Source organism: Elephas maximus, chromosome 8 (genome assembly GCF_024166365.1).
Source record: "Elephas maximus indicus isolate mEleMax1 chromosome 8, mEleMax1 primary haplotype, whole genome shotgun sequence".
NCBI lineage: Eukaryota > Metazoa > Chordata > Mammalia > Proboscidea > Elephantidae > Elephas > Elephas maximus.
Window position 1 is genome coordinate 4,985,996 of NC_064826.1, and position 22,837 is coordinate 5,008,832.

Here is a 22,837-nt window from a genome sequence, read left to right on the forward strand (position 1 = left end):
GACTTGCGAATGCTGAAATGGTAGTTATCATTTTTTAGTAATAAAGTGTTTTTTAATTAAGATATATACATTTATTTTAGACATAATGCTATTGCACACTTAATAGACTACAGTATAGTATAAACATAACTTTTATATGCACTGGGAAACCAAAAAATTCATATGACTCACTTTATTGCTGTGGTCTGGAACCCAACCTACAATACCTCCAAGGTATGCCTGTATACTAAATGAATATCAGCCTTGAGTACACAGAAATTACTGAAGTGTTAACATGATTTCAAAAGATAATTAAGGTAGGAAGGAAAAGGTTAATGTTCTAGCTGACTTGGACTTCCACTTGAAACTCCAAAGTTGTTGTTATTGTTGTTGTTAGGTACCATCAAATTGCTCTGTCACAGCGACCCCAAATGTAATGAAACATTGTCTGGTCCTGCACCGTCCTCACAATCATTGCTATGCTTGTGCCCATTATTGAAGCCTCTGTGTCAATCCATCTCATTGAGGGTCTCCCTGTTATTCTCTGACTTTCTTCTTTGCCAAGCATGATGTCCTTCTCCAATGATTGATTGCTCCTGACGACTTGTTCAAAGTAAGCAAGACAAAGTCTCACTGTCCTCACTTCTAAGGAGCATTTTGGCTGTACTTCCCCTAAGACAGATGTGTTTGTTCTTCTGGCAAGCCATGGTATATTCAATATTCTTGACCCAACATCACAATTCGAATGTGTCAATTCTTCTTCGGTTTTCCATTTTTATTGTCCAACTTTCACAAGCATATGAGGCCACTGAAAAGACCATGGCTTGGGTCAGGTGCACTGTAGTAATCAAACTCATCTCTTTGCTTTTTAACACTTTTAAGAGGTCTTTTGCAACAGATTTGTTCAATGCAATACGTTGTTTGATTTCTTGACTGCTGCTTCCAGAGGCATTGATTGTTAATCCAAGAAGAATGAAATCCTCGACAACTTCAATTTCTTTGCCATTGATCATGATGTTGTTGGTCCAGTTTTAAGGATTTTCATTTTCTTTATGTTTGTCTTACTATGGTAGCTTGCATGTTGCTGTGATGCTGGAAGCTATGCCACCGGTATCTCAAATACCAGCAGGGTCACCCACAGTAACAGTTTTCAGTGCAGCTTCCAAACTAAGACAGGCTAGGAAAAAGACCTGGCGATCTGCTTCCAAAAATTAGCCAATGAAAATCTTATGGATAACTCTAAAGTAGAGGCATGTTAAAATGTAAATCCTCCAATCCAAAATGCTCCCCTCCTGGTGTGCCCTTGGGATTGTGCCCCATTTCCCAAGCAGCTCCTAAAACCTTTCTTTCTGAATTTACAATCTTTTCTCTTGGGGAAACCTCCACCTCTTCCTATAGAAAGCCAACTCTTCTTATGGGTTATTCTTTCCTCCCCCAGTACCGCAGCCATGTGTGAATCAGGCAGTCATGAGGGCTCCTGAGAAGGCTTTAGCCAGGTGACATGGTACCCATCACCATGCTGGTCTTTAAACAGCTGGGTATGAATGGGTTCCTTTATTATGGAAAGGGGGCTGGATCCTCTAGCCTGAGTTTTCAATATTCTTGCCAATGTGATCTATGGACCTCCCAGTCCCTTTTACTTTTATCAAGCTGCCTTTAAAGTAAGTGTATATAATTAAAACTCCCATTAACTGTTTTCAGACTGCACAGTCTAGTACCACATTGAGAAAGAAAACATTTTCTCAGTTAGCGTGGGACTGCCACATTCTCTGAGCCAAGAGTTCCCTTTTATTCTGGAGAAAAGCACTGTTGTTTTCTTTTGTTTGAGGCTTGTTTTTCAATGGCCCTGAACTGGTAGCCTATGTGAATTATTAAAAAAAAAAAAAAATTTCATGGTTGTTTTCTAAGCTTCTGAGAAGAGCTCCAAAAATGAACCTTCTGATGAGGGGTGGAGGGACCAGAGCTTGGTTGTACCTTCTGTGTAGCATGCTAACAATAACATCTTGTGAATCTATGTGGCCACTTCCAGCTTAAAAAGAGCTTTCCCTTGGTTTTCACAAACACTGAGACATAGATATTTTTTTTTTTAATTTCAAAGATGATAAAACTGAAGCTTGGAACAATTAAGAGATTTTCCAAAGAACAAGCAAACAAAATTTATGACACAAATACCAAATTAAGTCCTCTTTCTGTGGGACTTTCTAACACACTTTCCACGATATTTTCTTTCCCTTATGTCTCAGTTTTATTCACTTTTTTTGTATTGATCTTTTTGTTCTTAGAGGGTGAAGCCCAGGAGACCAGAACTGTCTTTGTCTAACCAGCTTTATACATCATCTTATGCAGATGGCTAGGCTGCGTAGCCCAGTTTAATAAAGAGATATTTACTGTGCGCCTACTATGTGTAAAGCACTAAATTAGATATTCTCTCCATGCCTTCAGGAACTCAGAGCTGCCATTTGATGATAGCCTTTAATAGAATACAGTGTTTTTAAAAATATGTTTTTACACACATGTATTAATGGATTCTGCAATCAACAGGTTCAGAAATCACAGGAGACCTCTACAGTGTAAATATTTAATATATTTAAATATAAATAATAAAATATATATATTTACCTTCTGAGATTTTCCCCCAGCAAAATTGTATATATTTACATATCTTTTGTATCTCTCAGGATCCCTGGTGACACAGTGGTTAAGAGCTCTGCTGCTGACCAAAAGGTCAGCAGTTCAAATCCACCAGCTGCTCCTTGGAAACCCTGTGGGGCAGCTCTACTCTGTCCTCTAGGGTCGCTATGAGTTAGAATCGACTTGACGGCAATAGGTTTTGTATCAGTCATAGCCCCCCGCACAATGCGCCAAGACTGAGCTTGCATACTTGATAGTCATCAGCAGGTCAGAGTTGAAATGCTGAAATGGAATCATTTTCCAAGGGAGCATGACACCAAGGACTAATTTTATTTTTTTGAAAATACGCACAATTAGAAGGCTAACACAGAAAAGGAAAGAAACAGTGAAAGAAAAGTAAATAGGTGAAGTTGAATCTCTTCCTAGCTTCTGTCCCTGTCATATTTCACCCTGGTGGTGCAGTGGCTAAAGCACTTGACTGAAAGGTCAGCATTTCGAACCACCAGCCGCTCCATGGGAGGAAAATGTGGCTGGCTGTTTCCATAAAGATTGACAGCCTTAGATATCCTATGGGGAAGTTCTGCTCTGTCCTACAGGGTTGCTATGAGTCAGAATCCACTCAACGGCAGAGGGTTTGGCTTTTTTGAACCCTTCCTCAGGTTCTTGGGTGGAACAATCAGTTTGTGCTCTGACAACTAATCTAAAGGTTGGCAGGTCGAACTCATTTAGCTGCGTCATGGAAGAAAGGCTGAAGATCTGCTTCCATAAAGACTACAACCAAGAAAACTCTATTCAGCAGTTCTGCTCTGTAATACACTGGGTTGCCATGAGTCGGAACCCCACAGCAATGAGGTTGGCTTTGGTTTTTTCTTAGTTAACCCTTTCTCATGCTTACAGCTCTGTTAGCCTATCACTTCCTCAAGGATAAAGCTCCCTAAGGGACCATACCTTTCTTATTCTCTGATATATTCGTAATGCTGACCATAGTACTTGGCACATAGAAGACACCTAATAAGCATTGGATTTATTGATTGAATCAAAATACATTGTCATAGAAACAAACAAAACAAAAATTTCAGAAAACAGAGACGTCGTTCATGAATTTGCTTATATACTATCATACATTCAATAAAAGTCTAAAGCCTGTGCCCCATGCTGTGTCAGGGTGGGGAGAAAAGAACTGCTGCCCTTAGGAAATGTGCTCTCCCAGGAGAGAGAGAGAGCCAGCTCACCAACTCGTCTAAATAAATGTGATGACTTCTAGACACATAACCATATAAAAGCCAATGTTACTAAATATTATAGGCGTGGCCTTTAGTAAACAGTTAAGTACTCAACTGCCAGCTGAAAACTTGGCAGTATAAATGTATCCAGAGGTGCTACAGAAGACCGGCATGGTGACCTGCTTTCCAAAGGCCACAGTCCTGAAAACCCTAAGAAGCAGTTCTACTTTGCACTCTTGGGGTCGCCAAGAGTCGGAATCGACTCGACAGAAACCGACGACAACAACAACCAGCAATTATAGAAAAGTCAAAAAGAATCAGGCATAGGAGACATGTTACATATATGCTTACTAACATAACTTAAAAAATGTGCAATGTTGTCTTAGTAACTTGTTAAGTTTAAGCTTTGTCTTCAGAAAGGTGCGTGCTTAATTGTCATGCTGAGATAAATCCATTTTACAATCCTCATAGATTAATAAACAAATCATGGGTCAAAATAGCATGTTTTATTTAAGATACGTGTTCAAGTGATTCAAATATTTTTTATTTTATTTTGTTATTGTTGTTGAGAATATACACAGCAAAACATACACCAGTTCAACCATTTCTACATGTTGAATTCAATGACATTGGTTACATTCTTCGAGTTGTACAACCATTCTCACACTTCTTTTCTGAGTTGTCCCCCACCATAGCGTAAACTCACTCCCCCTTAGGTTCCTATCTAATCTTTCAAGTTGCTGTTGTCACTTTGATCCCATACAGATAGTTCTTAAAAGGCATATTGCTCAAGGGAGACATTTTTCTACTAGTTTAGCTAAACTATTGGTTGGTTTTAAGAAGTCTTCAGGGGATATTTTTGGTGTCAGTTTTAAAGACTACCTCCGGGCAATAGTTTCAGGGGTTTATCCAGCCCCCTGGCTCCAGAAAATCTGAATGGAGTCCATGAGAATTTGAAATTCTGTTCTGCATTCTTCCCCTTTCTTCAGAATTCTTTTACAGGATCTTTGATCAAAATGTTCAGTAATGGTAGCCGGCACCATCCAGCTCTTCTGGTCTCCTGGCAAAGGAGGTAATTGTTCATGGAGGCAATTAGCCACACATTTCGTATCCTCCTCCATTTCCTGACTCTCCTTCTTCCTCTATTGCTCCAGGCAAACAGAGACCACTTGTTGTGCCTTGGACAGCTACTTGCAAGCTTTTGAGACCCCAGGCACTTTGCAACAAACTAGGAGGTAGAACAGAAGCACATTTTATTTTTTAATTCATCAACAAATATTCATTGATATCCTGTCTGCTCAACATTTTACTAAATACTTAAAACAATTCTAATTTTAGGATAAAAAGAAACTGCTTACTGTGTAAAAATATTTTACCAGAAAGAAGGTAATAAATACTGCATTCTTCTCTATTTATACATGTATTCCGCCTACTCTAGTGAATAATGAAGCAGCTGTTAAAAGCTCCCTAAAAGATAAATACTAGTGATCCCCAACCCCAATTTAATTAGGCGTGGCCAGGATTTATTATGAGTGTAGAGAGACCACTGTGGAGTTTAAAGAACTGAGGCTCAGTAGAGATTATCTATGCAGGGTGCACATGTATTTATAACTCCACTGGGCTCTTTTAGCTCAACAAATAACCTTATTTTTCTGTTGCCGAAATAACTGTCTCTTTTGGAAAAATAAATAAATTTCTTTGAGCAATAGGAACACTTATTTTTAAGTGAAGGAACCAACTTTATGGTTGGTCAAAAGAGGCTATAAATCAAGGAGTCTTACTCTGTATTTGAGGCTGCGGCTGGCAGCCTGGTGGGCTGAAGACTGGCTTCCCTCAAACAGTTGTACCATTGCTGCACTTCATACTGGAAGGCACGTGCTCTGGACTGTCAGGGCTCCACTAACTTGTGAAATTGCGATTGTTCCTTTTGGGGGCGATGCCATTGGGCCTTATCTCATGGTGAGATAAAGTGACTAAATTATATTCTGGGAGCAGAGCTGCCCTCTCAGTCAAGAAACTGGCTTTCATAGGGTATGCATAGCCGGGTCCCTGGAACAGTGTCACTTGCTACGAATAGCCTCACTTCTGCTTACAATGGCCATGCAAAAGAGTAGGGCAGGTTCATGGACATTATATTGTAACGCCAGTTTATTCTGTTGAGGGAGACTGTTGGACTTCAAATGCCATCCATTTGTTGGTACATACTCTAAACCCTTCCTCTAGAGCAAATTAACAGGGTTCAACAAGCTTCAGAGTTTACTGTGAGTGTGGAAGAGTTCCAGGAAGTTTAGAAGCAATAATTAGACACTCAGAGCTTTTATAATTGTAATGAAACCCGTTGTTCTGTCAAAAGTGCCTTTCAGTATTATGTGGAGAACCTGGAACATCATGTCCTTGAATGCTCATTACAGTCACTGGAAAGAGCTGTATGAATTCATTTCTGTTTTGTTGCTTTTTTTTTTTTTAGTCTTTGTTTGAACTTTTAAGTAACTTCTTTTCCACCCTACTCTTGCCGTGGCTGTGGTAGTGCATATTTAAACAGCTGTGTTCATCTCTGAGGGGCTGAATAAGTTCCTGATTATTTCGAATGACTTTTGTAATTAGCTTTGAAGAGGCAAATTGGTGCGTTCTGTACAGTATTTGTGATTACGATAAACTGGTTTTTCTTAGAACGTTTCAATGTGGGCTTTAATTGGCAAGGCCTGGCAGTTGGGCGAGCGTTCCGTGCACCCGCTCAATGCGTGGCAGAAAAACAGAGGAATGTTTGACAACGAGTAGGACAAGTACACTACTTTTGGCTCAGTTTGATTTTAAAAGAATCCATTAAGTCAAAACCCCCTAAAATGCAGTGTTGTAGTTCTCCCTGGGGGTACGCCTGTGACTCAAAAGAGGTAACGATAACTTAGCAAGCTCAGGAGCACAGGCAGATAAATCTCACAGGTGCTACCACCCTCTGCTGTCATTTACTTAAGCACTCCAACAACAAACATATAGACAAACACGCACCGGGCCTTGGAAATGTTGCCAGGCCCACACCAGGGAAAACAGTTCCACAGGCTTCCCCTACAGGTGGCCCTGGAAGATGATGCCAAGGATTTCCTCTATGGAGCAGAGCCAGGAGAAGCACTGCCAGAGGGCAAGGCCACAGGTGCCAGGACAGTGACAGCCCAGCTCAGTTCCCTAGGCTGCTGGAACACAAAGACCACAGGTGGATGGCTTTAAGAACACACATTTACTGTCTCTCAGATCTGGAGGCTAGAGGTGCAAACCAGGGTCTCAGCCATGTCCATTCCCTCTGTGGCCGCTCTCCTAGTTTCTGGTGTCTGCTGGTGATCCTTGGCATTCCTTGGCTTGTAGACGGTTCCCCACTGTGCCATCCAACTTCCCGTGTGTGTGTGTGTGTGTGTGTGTGTGTGTATCTGTGTCTATTCTGGTCTTTTCATGATTGAGGACTGATTAGATTTAGGATCCACCCTATTCTGGTGTCCTCATTAACATAACAAAGGAAAACTCCTATTTCCAAATAGGATCACATCCACAGTTACCAACCCCCCCCCAAAAAAACCATCACTGTCGAGTTGATTCTGACTCACAGCAGCCCACAGGACAAAGAAGAACTGCTCCATAGGGTTTCCAAGGAGCAGCTGGTAGATTCAAACTGCTGACATTTTGGTTAGCAGACAAGTTCTTAACCACTGTCCCACCAGGAATTCAACACATTTTGGCAGGGAGGGGAGCACAATTCAATCCATAACACAGCACACTGTTTTCCCTTCTCTTCTTTCCAAAGGGAAATATTGTTTGCAGTCACCCTTTTCCCTATACCCTCATTTCCTGGTGTGTTAGGGATACTAAGTGTACCACTCAGGTTGCCACAACAGAGAATCTACGTCTGCACGTGTATCACCCAGAAGCCCAGGACGGGGATGGGGGAGGCTGGGTTTTCTCCCTCCGAGGAGGGTAATTCCCAAGTACACACTCGATAGCTGCCTCATGCTAATTGGAGCGCATTGGAGACTGTATGTGTATGTATGTGGGGGGGGGCAGCACCTGCTGTTTCTGCCTCATCTGCATTATTCTCTCTTCTGATGTCAAAAGACCTCTTTTCCTTTCACTAACTGCCTCTCGCCTGCTCCATGGGGCTAACAATTACAAACCCCAATTATGTGCCACAGACTTAGAAGTGACTGGCCAAAAATCTCTTCAGGCCCTTGTCTGGGAGTGGCCTGCAAGCAGAGTCAGGCCCTCAGGACGAAGCTGGGCGGGTCTCCCCCAGATGAACGTGGTGTGGCTGAAAAAGAGCTAGCTGCTGACTAAGTGTCACACTCAGCCGGCAGGAGGCTGAGCAAGCCAGGCTTACTGCAGATGAGGATATCTATCTATCCCGGTGGTGTAAACAGTTAAAGTGCATAGCTGCCCACCAAGAGGTCTGTGGTTCGAGTCCATCCAGAGGCACCCCAGGGAAAAAAAGACCTGGAAAATCAGCCACTAAAAATGCTGTGGAGCACAGGTCTTCTCTGACACACACATTTTCCATGAATGTGGCATTTTTTGTGAGAATCAGGATTTTTTTGGTATGAATTAGACTTTTGGTAACTGTAGTTTATTTTGGAGATGATTCCAGGAAGCAAAGTGAGAAAGTGAGACAAAAACAACACTGAAGAGTACAATAATGAGCAAATTACTGCTACAGACAACCAGGGCCCAGGCTTACGAGGGACCCTCTGAGAAACTGCATAGAATACAACAGAGGCCAAAGGATCTGGGAGCATACCCACTAGCTCATCACCCTCTTTGGTATACCTGCCCATTAGTGTCCACAACACATCAGTCTTGCGCCCGAGCCCATTCACAGGCCAGAGAACATGCTCACAAAGACAAGGAAGCTGCAGCAGTCTGTGGGTGCCTTCCCTGGGTGGGTGGGGGGCACTGATGTAGTCTGTGGGTACTTTCTGGGGATGGGGACCAGGAGCAGAACACCAGGAGACTCTGCTGCCACATGTCACTAATCCCCATGGGTGGGATTTTCATTATAGGGTTTCTTTAATTAAAAAAAAAAAACAAACAAGGATTCTAATTGAGACAACAAAATAAGCCAATTCATGGAAAACGCTTCTTCCACCCCAACTCCAAACACAAATAAATGCAAGTTAAAACATTTTGTTGAAAGCATGGTTTTATAAAAGCCAAGCTCAAAGGCAAGGAAAAGAACTCTCCAGGTGGCACAACACAGAGAACACCCACAGAAGTAAGCTGAAGTCACACGGACCATAGGAATATCCAAATTTGCGCCTTGGGGTTGGGACTGTACTACTTCAGCGGGGGCTGCTGCCAGGCCGAAAATCCCTTGTTGAAGATGGGACATGGGAAGCCCTCCTGGAAAAACTACACTGGGACAGCAAACAGGGCACCAGCACAGGGCAGACCAGGGTTTTGGGTCATGGTGGCCAGTGCCATGGATGGGTGAAGATGGAAATTATGGCAGTACCCTGCAGTAGAGATGCTTACAAACTAGAAAAACATAAAAGCAGCCATGAAATATCTATCCATAATTACCTTGAATGTAAATGGACTAAATGCACCAATACAGAGACAGAGAGTGGCAGAATGGATTAAAAAACAAAATCCGTCTATATGCTGCCTACAAGAGACATACCTTAGACTTAGAGACACAAACAAACTAAAACTCAAAGGATGGAAAAAAAATACATCAAGCAAACAACAATCAAAAAAGAGCAGGAGTAGCAATATTAATTTCTGACAAAATAGACTTTAAAGTTAAATCCATCATAAAGGATAAGGAAGGACATTGATTAAAGGGACAATACACCAAGAAGATATAACCATATTAAATATTTATGCACCCAGTGACAGGGCTGCAAGATACACAAAACAAACTCTAACAGCACTGAAAAGTGAGATAAACAGGTCCACATTAACAGTAGGAGACTTCAACACAGCACTTTCAGTGAAGGACAGGACATCCAGAAAGAAGCTCAATAAAGGCACGGAAGATCTAAATGCCACAATCAACTAACGTGACCTCGTAGACATATACAGAACACTCCACCCAAAAGCAACCAAGTATACTTTCTTTTCTAGAGCACACGGAACATTCTCTAGAATACACCACATATTAGGTCACAAAGAAGCCTTAGCAGAATCCAAAACATTGAAATATTACAAAGCATCTTCCTTGACCATAAGGCCATAAAAGTAGAAATCAATAACAGGAAAAGAAATCAAACACCTGGAAACTGAACAACACCCTCTTCAAAAAAGACCGGCTTATAGAAGACATTAAGGATGGGACAAAGATTCATAGAATCCAGTGAGAATGAAAACACTTCCTATCACAACCTTTGGGACACAGCAAAAGTAATGCTCAGAGGCCAATTTATATCAATAAATGCACACATCCAAAAGGAAGAAAGGGCCAAAACAAAAAAATTATCCCTACAACTTGAACAAATAGAAAGAGAGCAACAAAAGAAACCCACAGTCACCAGAAGAAAACAAATAATAAAAATTAGAGCTGAACTAAATGAAATAGAAAAGAGAAAAACAATTGAAAGAATTAACAAGACCAAAAGCTGCTTTTTGGAAAAAATCAACAAAATTGATAAACCATTCACCAAAATGACAAAAGAAAAACAGGAGAGGAAGCAAATAACCCAAATAAGAAATGAGATGGGTGATATTACAACAGACCCAACTGAAATTAAAGAATCATATCAGATTACCCTGAAAAACTATACTCAAACAAATTTGAAAACCTAGAAGAAATGAATTCCTAGAAACACACTACCTACCTAAACTAACACAAACAGAGGTAGAACAACTAAATAGACCCATAACAAAAGAAGAGATTGAAAAGGTAATCAAAAAACTCGCAACCTAAAAAAGCCCTGGTCCAGACGGCTTCATTGCAGAGTTCTACCAAACTTTCAGAGAAGAGTTAACACCACTACTACTAAAGGTATTTCAGAGCATAGAAAAGGATGGAATACTACCAAACTCATTCTATGAAGCCACCATCTCCCTGATACCAAAACCAGGTAAAGACACCACAAAAAAAGAAAATAATAGACCTATATCCCTCATGAATGTAGGTGCAAAAATCCTCAACAAAATTCTAGCCAATAGAATTCAAAAACATATCAAAAAAATAATTCACCATGACCAAGTGGGATTCATGCCAGGTATGCAGGGATGGTTCAACATTAGAAAAACAATTAATGTAATCCAGCACATAAAAAAAAACAAAAGACAAGAATCACATGATTTTATCAATTGATGCAGAAAAGGCATTTGACAAGTTCAACACTCATTCATAACAAAAACTCTCAGCAAAATAGGAATAGAAGGAAAATTCTTCAACAGAATAAAGGGCATTTACACAAAGCCAACAGCCAACATCATCCTAAATGGAGAGAGCCTGAAAACATTGCCATTGAGATCGGGAACCAGACAAGGATGCCCTTTACTACCACTCTTATTCAACACTGTGCTGGAAGTCCTAGACAGAGCAATTAGGCTAGATAAAGAAATAAAGGGCATCCAGATTGGCAAGGAAGAAGTCAAAGTATCTCTGTTTGCAGATGACATGATCTTATACACAGAAAACACTAAGGAATCCTCAAGAAACTACTGAAACTAATAGAAGAGTTCAGCAGAGTATCGGGATACAAGATAAACATACAAAAATCAGTTGGATTCCTCTACACCAAGAAAAAGAACATCAAAAAGGAAATCACCAAATCAATGCCATTTACAGTAGTCCCCAAGAAGGTAAAATACTTAGGAATAAATCTTACCAGAGATGTAGAAGACTTATACAAAGAAAACTACAGTACACTTCTGCAAGAAACCAAAAAAGACTTACATAAGTGGAAGAACATACCTTGCTCATGGATAGGAAGACTTAACATTATAAAAATATCTATTCTACCAAAAGCAATCTATACATTTAATGCAATTCCGACCCAAATGCCAGCAACATTCTTTAATGAGATGGAGAAACAAATCACCAAGTTCGTATGGAAGGGAAAGAGGCCCTGGATAAATAAGGCATTACTGAAAAAGAAAAACAAAGTGAGAGGCCTTACTTTACCTGATTTTAGAACCTATTATACTGCCACAGTAGTCAAAACAACCTGGTACTGGTACAACAACAGATACACAGACCAATGGGACAGAATTGAGAATCCAGACATAAATCCAACCACATATGAGCAGTTGATATTTGACAAAGGCCCAAAACAGTTACATGGGGAAAAGACAGTCTTTTTAACAAATGGTTCTGGCATAGCTAGATATCCATCTGCAAAAAAAATGAAACAAGACCCATACCTCACTTCATGCACAAAAACTAACTCAAAATGGATCAAAGATCTAAATATAAAATCTAAAATGATAACGATCATGGAAGAAAAAATAGGGACAACTCTAGGAGCCCTAATACACAGCATAAACAGTCTACAAAACATGATAAAGAATGTAGAAGAAAAACTAGATAACTGGGAGCTCCTAAAAATCAAACACCTATGCTCATTCAGACTTCACCAAAAGAGTAAAAAGACTACCTACACACTGGGAAAAGTTTTTAGCTATGACATTTCTGATCAGCACCTGATCTCTAAAATCTACATGATACTGCAAAAATTCAACTGCAAAAAGACAAATAACCCAATTAAAAAATGGGCAAAAGATATGAATAGACACTTCTCTAAAGAAGACATTCAGGTAGCTAACAGACATATGAGGAAATGTTCACCATCGTTAGCCATTAGAGAAATGCAGATCAAAACTACAATGAGATTTCATCTCACTCCACAAGGCTGGCATTAATCCAAAAACCACAACATAATAAATGTTGGAGAGGCTGTGGAGAGACTGGAACACTTATACACTGCTGGTGGGAATGTCAAATGGTACAACCACTTTGGAAATCGATTTGGCACTTCCTTAAAAAGCTAGAAATAGAACTACCATACAATCCAGCAATCCCACTCCTTGGAATATATCTTAGAGAAATAAGAGCCTTTACATGAACAGATATATGCACACACATGTTTATTGCAGCACTGCTTACAATAGCAAAAAGATGGAAGCAACCAAGGTGCCCATCAACAGATGAATGGATAAATAAATTTTGGTATATTCACACAATGGAATACTACGCATTGATAAAGAACAGTGAGGAATCTGTGAAACATTTCATAACATGGAGGAACCTGGAAGGCATTATGCTGAGTGAAATTAGTCAGTCGCAAAAGGACAAATATTGTCTAAGACCACTATTATAAGAACTTGAGAAATAGTTTAAACTGAGAAGAAAACATTCTTTTGTGGTTAGGAGAGGGGGAAGGGAGGGAGAGTGGGAGAGGGGCACTCACTAATTAGATAGTAGATAAGAACTACTCTAGGTAAAGGGAAAGACAGCACACAATACAGGGGAGGGCAGCACAACTGGTCTAAACCAAAAGCAGAGAAGTTTCCTGAATAAACTGAATTACTTCGAAGGCCAGCATAGCAGGGGCAGGGGTCTTGGAACCATGGTTTCAGGGGACACCTAAGTCAATTGGCATAATAAAATCTATTAAGAAAACATCCTGTATCCCTCTTTGAAGAGTGGCATCTGGGGTCTTAAATGCTAGCAAGCAGCCATCTAAGATGCATCAATTGGTCTCAACCCACCTGGATCAAAAGAAAATGAAGAACACCAAGGACACAAGGCAATTACGAGCCCAAGAGACAGAAAGGGGCACATGAACCAGCGACTACATCATTCTGAGACTAGATGATGCCCGGCTGCAACGGATGACTACCCTGACAGGGAACACAACAGAGAACCCCTGAGGAGCAGGAGAGCACTGGGATGCAGACCCCAAATTCTCATAAGACCAGACTTAATGGTCTGACTGAGACTAGAAGGACCCTGGTGGTCATGGCCCCCAGACCTTCTGTTGGCCCAGGACAGGAACCATTCCTGAAGCCAACTCTTCACACATGGATTGGACTGGACAGTGGGTTGGAGAGGGATGCTGGTGAGGAGTGAGCTTCTTGGATCAGGTGGGCACTTGAGACTATGTTGGCATCTCTTGCCTGGAGGGGAGCTGAGAGGGGGAGGGGGTTAGAAGCTGGTGAAATGGACACGAAAAGAGAGAGTGAGGGGAGGGAATGGGCTGTCTTGTTAGGAGGAGAGTGATTGGGAGTGTGTACCAAGGCTTTTTTTTGTTTTTTGTTTTTTTTTTTACCAATGTGTATATGCGTTTTTGTGTGAGAGACTGACTTGATTTGTAAACTTTCACTTAAAGCACAATAAAAATTATTTAAAAAAAAAAAGCAGCCATGGAATCAGTGAGTCCCATGGGACTCTGGCAAAGACAACCATAAAACTTCCCCGTAGATGCTCCCCCCTGATGGTTCCTGGCAAAGATGAGCTCACAGACAAACTTACAAATCAAAGATGGAAACCCAGCTCTAAGAGAGATGGTTAACATATGCGTTGAGTTGTATAATTCAACATAGGAACTATAGACAGCAGAGAACTCTATAGGAAAAAGTAAAATACATAGGTTTAAATTGTTAAAAATAAAATAAAATATTAGAAAAGTAAAAGAGGAAGAAAAAAACAGAATCCTTAAGGTGAACAGATGGTTTTGAAAATGAATATAAACAGAAGAGAAGAGATGAGGTGAGCAGAACGAGATGACTAAGTGAGGTGTGTGTAGGCGACAGAAGACTGCCTGCGGTCTCAGGTTCTCACGCCCTGCCCACCCACAGACACTGGAGTGAGTCCCCAGGATCTCAGCCCCTGTCCACTCACAGACACTGGAGTGAGGGTCTTACCCCCTACCCACCCAAGGGCACTGGAGTAAGGATCTCTCAGCCCTTACCCACCCATGTGCACTGAAGTGAGGGCCTCTCAGCCCCTGTCTACCTACGGACACTTGAGTGAGGCCCCAGTAGTGCACCCACCTCCCCTTCCAAACTCAGAGTCAACACCACCCCACCTCCAAATTTCAAAGCCAAAACCAAACCCATTGCTGTTGAATCTGTTCCTACTCATAGTGACCCTATAGGACACAGTAGAACTGCCCCACAGGGTTTCCAGGGAGCAGCTGATGGATTCAAACTGCCCACATTTTGGTTAGCAGCCTAATGCTTAACCACTAGGCCAACAAGGCTCCTTCAAACCCAAGGGCAGTAATATTTGACACACTCAAGGGTCATTTTGGATGACATTTTCTCTACCCTCTGCTTCTGTGGCTGGCTCCAACATTGGAACAGAAGATATTTCTTCAATCTCTCCCCTATCAAAATCTGCCCTAATGAAAGCTTCTAAAATTAATCATTACTTAAGGCTATTATAAATGAATGTACCATTATCATATTAGGCCTTTTGTGTGTGTGTGTCACTTGAATAGCCTTGCTCTCTGTTAAAAAAGCTTCTTACTGTCAACTATAACCCAATAGTGATCCAGTCAAAGAAATTTTCCTGACCATATACATTATTATCAACATTTAAAAACAGATAAACTATGCAGCATCCCGTTTCTAGGAATATACCCTAGAGAAATAAGAGCTGTCACACAAGTAGGCATATGCACTTTCATGTTCATTGCAGCACTATTCACAACAGCAAAACGATGGAAACAACCTAAGTGTATATCAACAGACAAACGGATAAACAAATCATGGCGCATACACACAATGGAATACCATGCAATGATAAAGAACAATGATGAATCCGTGAAATATCTCACAGCATGGATGAATTTGGAAGGCATTATGCTGAGTGAAATAAGTCACAGAAGGACAACTATTGTATGAGACTGCCCTTAAAAGAACTCAAGGTTTACACACAGAAAAAAAGCATTCGTTAATGGTTATGAGGGTGGGAACGCAGGGGGAGGGGAAACCACTAACTGGATAGTAGACAAGTGTCAACTTTAGTGAAGGAAAGGACAACAGACAATACAGGGGAAGTCAGCGCAACTGGACCAAAGCAAAAGTAGAGAAGTTTCCTAGACACATCCAACACTTTGAGGGACCGAGTAGCTGGGGCTGGGGCTGGGGACCATAGTCTCGAGGAACATCTAGGTCAATTGGCATAACATAGTTCATAAAGAAAATGCTCTATATCCCACTTTGGTGAGTAGGGTCTGGGGTATTAAAAGCTTTCAAGTGGCCATCTAAGATACACTGTTGATCCCATTCCACCCGGAGCAAAGGAGAATAAAGAAAACCACAGACACAAGGAAAATATTAGCCCAAAGGTCTAAAGGACCACATGAACCAGAGACTCCACCAGCCTGAGACCTGAAGAACCAGATGGAGCCCAGCTACACCAATGACCATTTTGACAGGGATCACAACAGAGAGTCTCAGACAGAGGGGGTGAAAAATGTAGAACAGAATTCAAATTCACAAGAAAAGATCAGACATACTGGTCTGACAGAGACTGGTAGAATCTCCAAAACTATGGCCCCCAGACACTCTGCTAACCTAGAACTGAAACCATTCCAGAAGCCCACTTTTCAGACAAAGATTAGACAGGCCTATACAACAAAGAATGTGCTTCTTAGTTCGATCAAGTATAAGAGACAGAATGGGCAGCTCCTGTCCAAAAGCAGGATGAGAAGGCAGGAAGGGACAAGAACTGGTCGAATGCACACAGGAAACCCAGGGTGGAAAGGAGTGTGTTGTCACATTGTGGGAATAGCAACCAATGTCACAAAACAATATGTGTATAAATTTTTGAATGAGAAATTACCTTGAGCTGTAAACTTTCACCTAAAGCACAATTGAAAAAAAAAAAAAAACTAGATAAATTAGGCAGAATATTCCTGGGGTTTAAAAAATAAATGGCCTTGATGTAATAAAAAAAAAAAATTGTACTTCTAAATTTAACTATTTTCTTAAAAACTGCATAATCACATAATTAAGGAAAATGATGATTTTATAAGAAAACACTTAAATATGTTTAAAATAATAATGATATTATGCTATGCTCAAAATGCAAATTACAATAAAGTACTAAAATTAAAAACAATTGGATTTTTTTGGTTTGCCTTTCCCAACATTTTTCTTCTTTGTAATCTCCTGATTAAGGTTTAAGCTTTTTTATTGCCACTAACTTTTTATCTAAGGTAACCCAGTATTATTATCATTACTTGCAAATTTTTCTTCAGCCATGAATTCACTACCCTTCATATATTATAACTTTTCTTCAATTATTCAGATAGTGCCTATTACAACATGCTCTGATAGGAATAGGATCAAATGAAGTTAGGAATAGGTATTCTAATACTTATTTAGTAACGAAGGATATAAGGCAAAGTAATACGTTGGAACACTTCTAAAATTTTAATCTGCACTTTGCCCCAAACCAAGCTAATGGCTAAAAATAGTCAGCATATTAGCAGATTTAGCTATCTTAACCTTTTTATTATATATAATAACAAGTATCGTTTTAAAAGGTTTTTCTCTTTAAAAGCCAGCAAAATATCTAGGATCCCTGCAAAACACTTTTTTTTTTTTTTACTTTTGCACACAATAAATACTAAAGGTAATGGTACTTAAGTACACAGCTTATATTAGTATAAATTTAAAATGCATGTTACAACGCTCTGTATACTGTAAGTGCTATACAAATGTAGTATCATTGCCATAGATAGCAAAATGAAGACCCAGGTGGAATCTTAATCCCTGAGAAATACAGTAACCTCATCTTTTAGCAGAAGCGGGCACAATTCAGGAAGAGTGAAATAACTTCAGGAGATTACCAAATCCCTTAAAATTGGAAACTTAGAGTGAATTTATGACCTAATTACTTGTGAATTCCTTTTGGGTCACAATATATTAAGGTCTCTAAGTAGCCCTGCTGGTGTAACAGTTAAGCACTCAGCTGCGAACCGAGATGTTGGCAGTTCAAACCCACCCAGCGGCTCTGCGGGTGAAAGACCTGGCCGTCTGTTCCCATAAAGAGCGCAGCCTAGGAAACCCAGCGGAGCAGTTCTACCCTGTCACATGCGTCGCTATGAGTCAAAAATCAGCTCAGTGGCACACAACCACAATGTGATGGATGTCTGCAGATTCTGCTTCCAGAGGGCTTGTTTCTCTTAAAATGATTTTCCCATAGGATTCTTGGTTTCCCCATGATAATCATAAATCCGTTGTTGTAGGCTCCCTGTAGAGTGACCATATAATTCACCCCCCAAACAGGGCACATTTGAGAACGAACGGAAGGGCTCTCAGGCATAAACAGAGAGCTCCCTGTGCAACCCGGGCCGTGCAGTTACCTTGGCTGTACGGGGAACAGTCACACTTCCTCTTCGTGGGCTCTGCAGCTGGTGTCTACATGTTCGGGTTTGATTGTTTAGGCACAAGCTACCTAAAATACTTTAATCACTTGCCATTCAGGATTCTTGGAGATTCATGACCTTTTAAAATTGTATATTTTGGCAATCAGATGTGTATTTTCCCAGTTGTTTTTGGGTTACTTAAAACAAGCAAAACATACAGGATTGTGTACGGCTCCAGAAAAATCACTCTCTGTTACAAATACTTAGTTGAAACCCTGCCGGTGTCGAGGTTGAGTGCTACGGCTGCTAACTAAGAGGTCAGCAGTTCGAATCCACCAGGTGCTCCTTGGAAACTCTATGGGGCACTTCTACTCTGTCCTATAGGGTCGCTATGAGTTGGAATCGACTCGACGGCAGTGGAGTTTGGTTAATATTTTAAAATGTTTATTATATTCAATTCATTACCAATTCACAGTGTATTGTAGAAGACAGAAAAGGAAACATATATTCCACACACAATTTGATAAGCGCAGTCCTTGTTGTTGTTGTTGTTAGGTGCCTTCCAGTCGGTTCCCACTCATAGCAACCCCATGCACAACTGAACCAAGCACTGCCTGGTCCTGTGCCATCCTCACAGTTCTTGCTATGCTTAAGCCCATTGTTGCAACCACTGAGTCAATCCATCTCGTTGAGGGTCTTCTTTTTCACTGACCCTCTACTTTACCAAGCATGATGTCCTTCTCCAAGGACTGATCCCTCCTGATAACATGTCCAAAGTATGTGAGACAAAGTCTCGCCATCCTTGCTTCTAAGGAACTTTCTGGTTGTACTTCTAAGACAGATTTGTTCATTCTATTCACAGTCCATGGTACATTCAATATTCTTTTCCAACACCACAATTCAAAGGCATCAATTTTTCTTTTTAGTCTTCCTTATTCATTATTCATTGTCCAGCTTTCACATGCATATGAGATGATTGAAAACACCATGGCTTGGTGTCAGGCGCATCTTAGTCCTCAAGATGACATCTTTGCTTTTTAACACTTTAAAGAAATCTCTTGCAGCAGATTTGGGCAATGCAATGCGTCTTTTGATTTCGTTCTTTCTTTTTTTTTTTTTTCCTGAACTTTCCTTTGTTATCTTTTTTTTTTTTAATTTTTATTGTGCTTTAAGTGAAAGTTCACAAATCAAGTCAGTCTCTCACACAAAAACTTATATACACCTTGCTACACACTCCCAACTGCTCTCCCCCTAATAAGACAACCCACTCCCTCCCTCCACTCTCTCTTTTGGTGTCCATGTCACCAGCTTCTAACTCCCTCTATTCTCTCATCTCCCCTCCAGGGAGGAGATGTGAATATAGTCTCAAGTGTCCACCTGATCCAAGAAGCTCATTCCTCACCAGCATCCCTCTCCATCCCATTGTCCAGTCCAATCCCGGTCTGAAGAGTTGGCTTTGGGAATGACTCCTGTCCTGGGCCAACAGAAGGTCTGGGGGCGATGAACACTGGGGTCCTTCTAGTCTCAGTCAGACCATTAAGTCTGGTCTTTTTATGAGAATTTGGGGGTCTGCATCTCACTGCTCTCCTGCTCCCTCAGGGGTTCTCTGTCGTGTTCCCTGTCAGGGCAGTCATCAGTTGTAGCTAGGCACCATCTAGTTCTTCTGGTTTCAGGCTGATGTAGTCTCTGGCTTATGTGGCCCTTTCTGTCTCTTGGGCTCATAATTACCTTGCATCCTTGGTGTTCTTCATTTTTCTTTGATCCAGGTGGGTTAAGACCAATTGATGCATCGTAGATGGCCACTTGCTAGCGTTTAAGACCCCAGACACCAAGAGGGATGTCTTGATGTCAAAGAGGGATGCAGAGTGTTTTCTTAATCGATTTTATTATGCCAATTGACTTAGATGTCCCCTGAAACCATGGTCCCTAGACCCCTGCCCCTGCTACGCTGGCCTTCAAAGCATTCAGTTTATTTAGGAAACTGCTTTTGGTTAAACCAGTTGTACTGACCTCGCCTATATTGTGTTGTCTTTCCTGTCACCTAAAGTCGTTCTTATCTACTATTTAATTAGTAAATACCCCTTTCCCACCCTCCCTCCCTTCCCCCTTCTCGTAACTGTCAAAGAATATTTTCTTCTTTGTTTAAACTATTTCATGAGTTCTTATAATAGTGGTCTTATACAATATTTTTTCTTTTGCAACTGACTGATTTCACTCAGCATAATGCATTCCAGATTCCTCCATGTTATGAAATGTTTCACTGAATCATCACTGTTTTTTATCGATGCATATTATTCCATTGTGCGAATATACCATAATTTATTTATCCATTCATCCGTTGATGGGCACCTTGGTTGCTTCCATCTTTTTGCTATTCTAAACAGTGCTGCAATGAAGTCTTTTGGTTTCTTGACTGCTGTGTCCATGGGTGTTGATTGTGGATCCAAGTAAAATGAAATCCTTGACAATCTCAAAATTTTCTCCATTTATCATGATGTTGCTTATTCATCCAGTTGTGAGGATTTTTGTTTTCTTTGTGTTGAGCTGTAATTCATACTGAAGGCTATAGTCTTTGATCTTCAACAGTAAGTGCTTCAAGTCCTCTTCACTTTCAGCAAGCAAGGTTGTGTCATCTGCATAATGCAGGTTGTTAACGAGTCTTCCTTTAATCCTGATGTCCCATTCTTCTTCATATAGTCCAGCTTCTCAGATTATTTGCTCAACAGAGAGAATGAATAAGTATGGTGAAAGGATACAACCCTGACGCATACCTTTCTTGACTTTAAATCACACAGTATCTCCTTACTTTTTCCAAACAACTGCCTCTTGATCTATGTACACATTCCTTATGAGCACAATTAAGCGTTCTGGAATTCCCATTCTTCACAATATTATCCATAATTGTTATGATCCACACAGTCAAATGCCTTTGCATAGTCAATAAAACACAGGTAAACATCTTTCCAGTATTCTCTGCTTTCAGCCAGGATCCATCTGACATCGGCAATAATATCCCTGGTTTCATATCCTCTTCTGAATCAGGCCTGAATTTCTGGCAGTTCCCTGTTGATATACTGCTGCAGACAATCTTGAATGATCTTCAGCAAAATTTTGCTTGCATGTGATATTAATGATATTGTTCAATAATCTCCAAATTCGGTTGGATCACCTTTCATAGGCATAAATATGGATGTCTTCCAGTCCGTTGGCCAGGTAGTTGTCTTCAAAATTTCTTGGCATAGACGAGTGAGCACTTCCAGAGCTGCATCCTTTTGTTGAAACATTTCAATTTGTGTTCCATCAAGTCCCAGAGACTTGTTTTTCGCTAATGCCTGCAGTGCAGCTTGGACTTCTTCCTTCTGTACCATCAGCTCCTGACCATATGTTACCTCCTGCAATGGTTGAATGTCGATAAATTCTTTTTGGTACAGTGACTCTGTGTACTCCTTCCACCTTCTTATGATGCTCCCTGTGTCATTTAATATTTTCCCCATAGAATGCTTCAGTATTGCAACTCAAAGCTTGAGTTTTTTCTTCAGTTCTTTCAGTTTGAGAAATGCTGAGCATGTTCTTCCCTTTTGGTTTTGTATCTACCAGTCTTTGCACATGTCATTATAATACTTTACTTTGTCTTCTCGAAACACCTTTTGAAATCTTCTGTTCAGCTCTTTTACTTCATCATTTTTTCCTTTTGCTTTAGCTACTCAGTGTTCAAGAGCAAGTTTCAGAGTCTAGTCTGACATCCATTTTGGTCTTTTCTTTCTCTCCTGTCTTTTTAATGGCCTCTTGCTTTCTTCATGTATAATTTCCTCAATGTCATTCCACAACTCGTCTGGTCTTCTGTCATAAATATGCAACACATCAAGTCTTTTCTTGAGATGGTCTCTAAATTCAGGTAGGATATTCTCAAGGTCATAATGTAGCTCTTGTGGACTTGTTCTAATTTTCTTCAGTTTCAACTTGAACTCACAAATGAGTAATTTATGGTCTGATCGGCAGTTGTCCCCTGGCCTTGTTCTGATTGATGATACTGAGCTTTTCCATGGTCTCTTTCCACAGATGTAGTCCATTTGATTCCCATGTATTCCTTTTGGCAAGGTCCAAGTGTATAGTCACTATTTATGTTGGCAAAAAAAGGTATAGGCAATGAAGAATTTGTTGGTCTTGCAAAATTCAGTCATGCGATCTCCGTCATCGTTTCTATCACCAAGTCAATATTTTCCAACTACGGATCCTTCTTTGTTTCCAACTTTCACATTCCAATCACCAGTAATTATCAGTGCATCCTGATTGCATGCTAGATCAATTTCAGACTGCAGAAGTTGGTAAAAATTTTCAGTTTCTTTATCTTTGGCCTTAGTGGTTGGTGCATGAATTTGAATAATAGTTATATTAACTGGTCTTCCTTATAGGCATATGGATATTATCCTATCACTGACATTATTGTACTTTGGGATAGATCTTAAAATGTTCTTTTTGAAGATGAATGCAACACCATTCCTCTTCAAGTTGTCATTTCCTGCATAGTAGGCCATATGATTGTCTGATTCAAAATGACCATTTTGAGTACCAGTCCATTTCTACTTACTAATGCCTAGGATATCAATCTTTATGCATTCCATTTCATTTTTAACAATTTTCAATTTTCCTAGATTCATACTTCATATATTCCAAGTTTTGATTATTCACAGA